Source organism: Arachis duranensis, chromosome 3 (assembly GCF_000817695.3).
Source record: "Arachis duranensis cultivar V14167 chromosome 3, aradu.V14167.gnm2.J7QH, whole genome shotgun sequence".
NCBI lineage: Eukaryota > Viridiplantae > Streptophyta > Magnoliopsida > Fabales > Fabaceae > Arachis > Arachis duranensis.
The window spans coordinates 96943593-96950590 of record NC_029774.3 but is presented as its reverse complement, the minus strand read 5'-3'; the positions used below and the strand labels follow the sequence as shown (position 1 = coordinate 96950590).

The window sequence follows — 6998 nt, the reverse complement described above, 5'->3', positions numbered from 1 at the left end:
GTCCGCCATGGTAGAGGGATGACTTCCAGGTCCCCGGCAACGGCGCCAATGTTCCGAGGGTTACCTGAAACGTGTAGCTCGGTCGTCTGGAAAGACCCGAGGTGGGGGTTCAGGGACCCGAGCTTGATACGTAGAGTGGTTGGTGGTTGTACCTGCAATGACACTCCGATGCTTAAGTTAGCATGGGTCCAAGCAGATATGTGTAGAATATGGAATGAATGCCATACCTGGGTGCTCCAGTGTATTTATAGTAGTTGGCCGTGATCTTCCCTGGATAAGATATTCTTATCTTATCTTATCTTTGGGAGTTTTATCTCTATCTTTGTGGAACCGCCTTTTCTAGGCCTTTTCGGCCTTTAGGTTTTGGGCTGCGTTCCTTTTGATGGGCCTTCCTTTGCTTTATTGTCCGAGGTCCGACCTTTAGGCGTGGGCCTTAGGACGAGGTCGGACCTTTTATGAATTTGCCGAGTTTGGAGGAGTCCGGTCAGGGTATGAACAGATTCTAAACCAACAGAAAATCCCTTCGTACAAACGTTTTGGTTGTCACAAGTAACAAACCCCAAAATAAATTGATAACCGAAGTATTCAAACCTCGGGTCGTCTTCTCAAGGAATTGCAGGGAGGTATGTTCTTATTATTGGTTATGCAAAGGTATATTTTGGGGTTTTGAAAAGGGTTGAACAAGTAATGTAAAATAACAAGTCGTTAAAATAATAACTAATAAAGCTTTTGGCAAGGTATGAGAACTGGAGGTCCTATTCTGGTTATCCTTATCAATTGTGATGAGAATTGGATTTTTCTCCCACTAAGTCAACTTCTAACTATGAAGGTAAGTCAAGTGGATGAATTAATTTTGATTCCTCAAGTCCTAGTCTTTCCTTGGGAAAGGCTAAAGTTATTGAAACTCGAATTAATTCTTGAAGAATTCCAATTTTCAGTCAACAATGAGTTTGATAACTCAAGAGTTACCAATTAATCAACCAAAGCCAAAAGGGAAGAAAATCTACTCGAATGAAAATAAATTGGATAAAGCTAAAGCATCTATAACATATAAGTCTGAAATACCTCAATTTATATTAAATAAAGAAAATCTTAACATGAATGGCTCATAAGCCAAATAGGCAACATATGTAATACAAGCATTAAAGTATCTGAAAATAAAAGAGAAATATAAAGTAAAAGGAATATTGAACCTGATGAAGAGTTGAAATCCTAAATCCTTTAAGAGGAATCCTAATCCTAAATCCTAAGAGAGAGGAGAGAACCTCCCTCTCTAAAAACTACATCTAAAAACCTAAAATTGAATTATGATCTGATATGAATTGATGTTATGAGTCTCTACATGTTCCCGGACTTTAATCTGTGTTTCTGGGCCAAAAACTGGGTTTGAAATGCAGCCCAAAATCTGTGCCATTGACTTCTGTAATTCTGCAAATCGCGCTCGTCACGCGTCCGCGTCGTCTACGCGTTCGCATCACTCAGCATTTCTCGTACCATGCATGCGCATCGTCTACGCTTTCGCGTCATTCATGCAGCTTCCAATCCGCGCGGTCGCATCAGGCACGCGAGCACGTCACGGTAATTCCTTCTATTTCGCGCGGTCGCGTGAGCCTTGCGACTGCATGACTTCTCGCTGGTCATCTCCTCAATTCCTTGTATTCCTTCCATTTTCTCATGCTTCCTCTTCATTCCTTGCGCCATTCCTGCCCTATGAAGCCTGAAACACTTAACATACAGATCACGGCATCGAATGGTATGAAGGAAGATAAAAATATACAACAAAAAGGTCCTTAGGAAGCAAGTTATTAATCATAGGATATTTTTAGGAAGGAATTGTAAATACATGCAAATCATATGAATAAGTGGGTGAAAAGCTTGATAAAACCACTCAATAAAACACCATATAAACCATAAAATAGTGGTTTATCAGGGTACTTATAGGTGGGGATGGGGGTGGTTTCAGTTATCGGGTGAGGAGGGAGGGGAAAATTGAATTTGAATTTGGAATTTTCGGAGGAGGGAATGATGGGATAGATGAAAGGGGATTGGGTGAAGTGAGAGGTGGGTTGAGAGAATCAAGGGAAGTGATGGTTCATGGGATGGATGAATATGGAGGAAAAAGTGGGTGAAAGAGGAGAGAGAATGAATGAACTTTGAATAGGTCAAAAGTGGTTGGGGTTGGGGTGCAACCAATGGCGAAAGCCATGCCTCCTTCCCGCTGCCCCCATATAGGAGTTAAATGCTGGACTGGAATTTAATGCCAGCAGGGGATACATGGTGCACGAAATTGTGATCATCAACAATGGTGCCAAAGACTTGGAGCTCTTAAACATGAATCACACTTTGTCACAACTTCGCACAACTAACCAGCAAGTGCACTGGGTCGTCCAAGTAATACCTTACGTGAGTAAGGGTCGATCCCACGGAGATTGTCGGTATGAAGCAAGCTATGGTCATCTTGTAAATCTCAGTCAGGCAGATTCAAATGGTTATAATGGTTTTCGAATATAAAGATAAATAAAGCATAAAATAAAGATAGAGAGACTTATGTAATTCATTGGTGAGAGTTTCAGATAAGTGCATAGAGATGCTTTGTTCCTGTTGAATCTCTGCTTTCCTACTGCCTTCATCCAATCCTTCATACTCCTTTCCATGGCAAGCTGTATATTCGGGTTTCACCGACGTCAAGGGCTACCTCCCGTCCTCTCAGTGAAAAGGGTCCAAATGCTCTGTCACAGCACGGCTAATCATCTATCGGTTCTCGATCATGTCAGAATAGGATTCAGTGATCCTTTTGCGTCTGTCACTACACCTAACACTCGCGAGTTTGAAGCTCGTCACAGTCATCCCATCTCAGATCCTACTTGGAATACCACAGACAAGGTTTAGACTTTCCGTATCTTAGGAGTGGTCGCCAATAATTCTAGCTTATACCACGAAGACTCCGATCATTCGGAATGGAGGCTAAGAGATACGCGCTCGATCTAAGGTAAAACAGAAGTGGTTGTCGGGCACGCGTTCATAGGTGAGAATGATGATGAGTTTCACGGATCATCACATTCATCATGTTGAAGTGCAACGAATATCTTAGAATAAGAATAAGCTGAATTGAATAGAAGAATAGTAGTAATTGCATTAATACTCGAGGAATAGTAGAGCTCCACACCTTAATCAATGGTGTGTAGAAACTCCACCGTTGAAAATACATAAGTGATAAAGGTTCAGGCATGGCTGAATGGCCAACCCCCAAAACGTGATCAAAGGATCAGAAGATAATTCAAAGATGTCTAATACAATAGTAAAAAAAAGTTCTATTTATACTAGACTAGTTACTAGGGGCTGGCATTGAACGCCGGTTTGCGTCTCTAATCTCGAATAAAGTATGGACTTTTATATATTGCTAGAAAGCCCTGGATGTCTACTTTGCAACGCAATTGAGAGCGCGCCATTTGGAGTTCTGTAGCTCCAGAAAAACTGTTTTGAGTGCAAGGAGGTCAGAATCCAACAGCATCAGCAGTCCTTTTTCAGCCTAAATCGGATTTTTGCTCAGGTCCCTCAATTTCAGCCAGAAAATACCTAAAATCACAGAAAAACACACGAACTCATAGTAAAGTCTAGAAATGTGAATTTTGCATAAAAACTAATAAAAACATCCCTAAAAGTAGCTAGATCCTACTAAAAACTACCTAAAAACAATGCCAAAAAGCGTATAAATTATCCACCCATCAGTACACTACAAGAAAATAAGCTTTCTACCACGCTTTAAAAGCATGCCGAAAAGTGTAAAAAAGCGTGCCAATAGCTTTTCGGCACGCTTTTGAAAAGGCCACATCTGCCAGCGTGCCGATTGCTCTATCGCCACGCTTTTATGGATCTATCGGCACGCTTTTTTTGATGGCACGCTTTCATTTCTTGCCACGCTTCAAAACGTGGCCATAGGTCTTACCCTATAGGTACGCTTAAAAAAATGCCTATGATTGAACATTTTGATAAAATCCTTTTGGAAAGCCATTATAACCAACAATTTTAGATAGGATAAGAAATAAAAAGTAAAAAATAAAAAAAGGAGTTCTAATAACACAGCTACAGCAACAAGAAGGATAATGAGATCTGATAACAATTAAGTTATGAAGAGTTACTGACCTCTGCAGGACAAAATAAATGCAACTTCACAAGTAGAGAAGGGAATAAGCCTATTGTTATTCTCAGAGCAGTACTTCACCTAAAACAGAAACAACACATCAAAAATCAAAATCACACATCCCATTCAGCTCCAACATGAATATTTGGCCTTTAATTATTTACAATTTGCCCTAGTCACATTAAGAACACGTACCAAAGGGAGAGCATTAGTGAAGTTGCTGTAAATTGTGTCAAGATAAGAAAAAAAGAGTATGTACTTAGCTAGATTCATACTGAAAAGTCAAAAGGCAAAAAAAAAACCTTTTACTAACTTCTACGGATGGCTAGCTATCATTCATGGAATTTTGGTTAAATCAAAACACCTTTAAGTACTTTCCCAAAATTCGATGGCTAATCAATTGGTTCCTGCCTCATTAAGGTCAGAAAAAGCAGAAGATAGATATAGATGAATGATGCACCCCCATTGAAGTAGTAGTAGTAGTAGTAGTAATAAACAAACACAATAAAAGTTTCTGAAGTAAGATATGGCCTAAGAAAATTAAATTACCTTATCCATTAGAGGAACTCTTCCACATGGAGTTTACCTCTCAAAGTATTAGCAATAGAGATGACCTAATCTATCATTAAAATGCAATTGATGAGAATCTTGTTCTACATTATTCATTTCACCTTCTTCTAAGGAACTCTCATCCCATCTCCATAACTTCTCACACTCACTCTCATCGCTCAAGGTATCATTGCATGAATCCCTTATTTCACACTCTCCTATCTCAAACTCTTCCCTGAAATTCAATATCAATTCATCAATTAACTAACCTACTACTATATCATTATGCTCATTAACATAATCCCCTAAACCAACAAAAAAGAAAAAGTTTTTGAAAGAGAGAGAGAGAAAAAAAACTGAAAGTGTTGCTAGTGAATATCTGAATTGTAGAAAGGTAAGGAACATAGTACTGAACAAGTATGTCAGAATTGGGCAAGGTGATAGGGACACCAGCACCATACGCACTCCATTCATCATAGCGGTTCCATAGATCCCTAAGACTGAAGTATTCCACCCTTTCTCTCTCCCATGGATGCCACAAATGATTCAGGCCTTTCATCTTAGATTGCACACACAAAAACTCATCATTCATTCAATGATCATCATCAATAGAATTCATGGGAAATTGAAAAAGATCATACCTTTGCAAGAAACTGGGATGGAATCATAGGGGTAGTGCAGCGGAGGAAGCAGTGAGGGTTGGAAGAAGAAAAATGAGAACCACCTTAAAACAAAACAACCTTAAAACACTTTATAGCAAATGAGAACCACCCACAGAATACCTTAAAACACACAAACACAAATGTTCAATTTCAATTTCATAATGTAAGCACAAATCCAAGAACAATAACATCAATAATTATAGAATGCAGTTAAAAGAGGACACTAGGTTCAACACCAGAACAAGAGGTTTGCCTTTATGGTGCGATAGAAGGCCAAATAGCGAAGATGCTCCACCAAATAGTGAAGGTCAAGCAGAAGATGCTCCGCCAAATAGTGTCGTCGCAGCAGAGAGTTTTGCCCCAAACGGCGTCGTGGCAGAGGAAGTTCCACCAAAAGACGGTGTGGAGAACAAGGAAGAGCCTAAACTTGCGGCACCAAAAATGGAAGAACCGGAACTCAAAGCCTCCACAGTGGAAGCTGAAGAAGTAGAGCCAAATAGAGATGGAACTGGAGCAGGAGCCGAGCGATATGCGGTCGGTGCGGACCCAAAACCAAAGGAAAATGACGGCGCAGAGGCTGCAGAGGAGGAAGGTGTGGAGCCAAAGCCGAAGGAGGGTGCGGTAGTAGTAGCGCCGCCGCTTCCTCCTACGATGGAGGATGAAGAAGCGAATGAGAAAGAGAATGGATGATGGTGTTGTTGTGGAAAAATGAATTTCCAACACACAAATCCAACCGGCAAGTGTACCGGGTCGCATCAAGTAGTAATAACTCACTTAGAGTGAGGTCGATCCCACAGGGATTGATGGATCAAGCAATTTTAGTGGGTGATTAGTTTAGTCAAGCTAACATTAAAGTGAATTTGGATGAAGTGTAACCAACAGAAAGTAAATAGCAAGGAAAATTAAAGTGCAGAAAGTAAAATTGCAAGTAACTTAAAGAACAAGAAAGTAAAATTGCAAGAATCTTAAATGACAAGAAATGTAAATTGCATTAAATGTAAAGGGGGTTGGGTGCTGGAAATTAAAGAGAGCAGTAAAGCAAAGCGTAGAACAATTGCAGGGAGATTAACTTGCAGGAAAGTAATTTGGGATCATGAACAGAAATGTAAAATAAAGAACAAGTGCAGAAGAATTAAATTGCTTGAAAGTAAATTGAAAGCCAATGGAACAGTAAAAACAGAAGAGCTGCCAAGAACTCAACTCAATTGCAAAATAAAATTGAAGATCTCAAGGAATCAAAGAGACTAGAAAACAAGTCTAGATCTCACTCCCTTCCTTGATCCAACAGCAACAATTGCAAAAGAAATAAAGGAAAGCAAATTGCAGAAATCGTAGAAGAAGAAGAAATGAACAGAAAGTAGAATTCAATTATGCAGAAAATTAAAGAAGAGATCTCAAGGTGAGATTGAAACAGAAGTTCTTCAATTCTTCACCCAAGATCCAAAGCAAGAATGAAAACTAAGAGAGCTTTCTAATGGAGCTGCACTCAAATATTCTCTAATGGGGCTCCCTACAATATATGAAAATGATGCCTTTATATAGACTTTAAAAATGAAAAATGAAATTAAAACAAATTACAAAAATGAAAATCCTAATTTAATTGATCCATGTGCCTTTGAGTGATGATGTGGGCTTAGCTTGCTTTG

The 6998-nt window shown here is 39.5% G+C and overlaps 1 pseudogene; it reads right to left on the bottom strand.

Moving 5' to 3' along the window:
* Nucleotides 1–4135: 4135 nt before the first annotated feature.
* LOC127745563 (uncharacterized) lies at nt 4136–5249 on the bottom strand (annotated as a pseudogene).
* Nucleotides 5250–6998: the final 1749 nt, after the last annotated feature.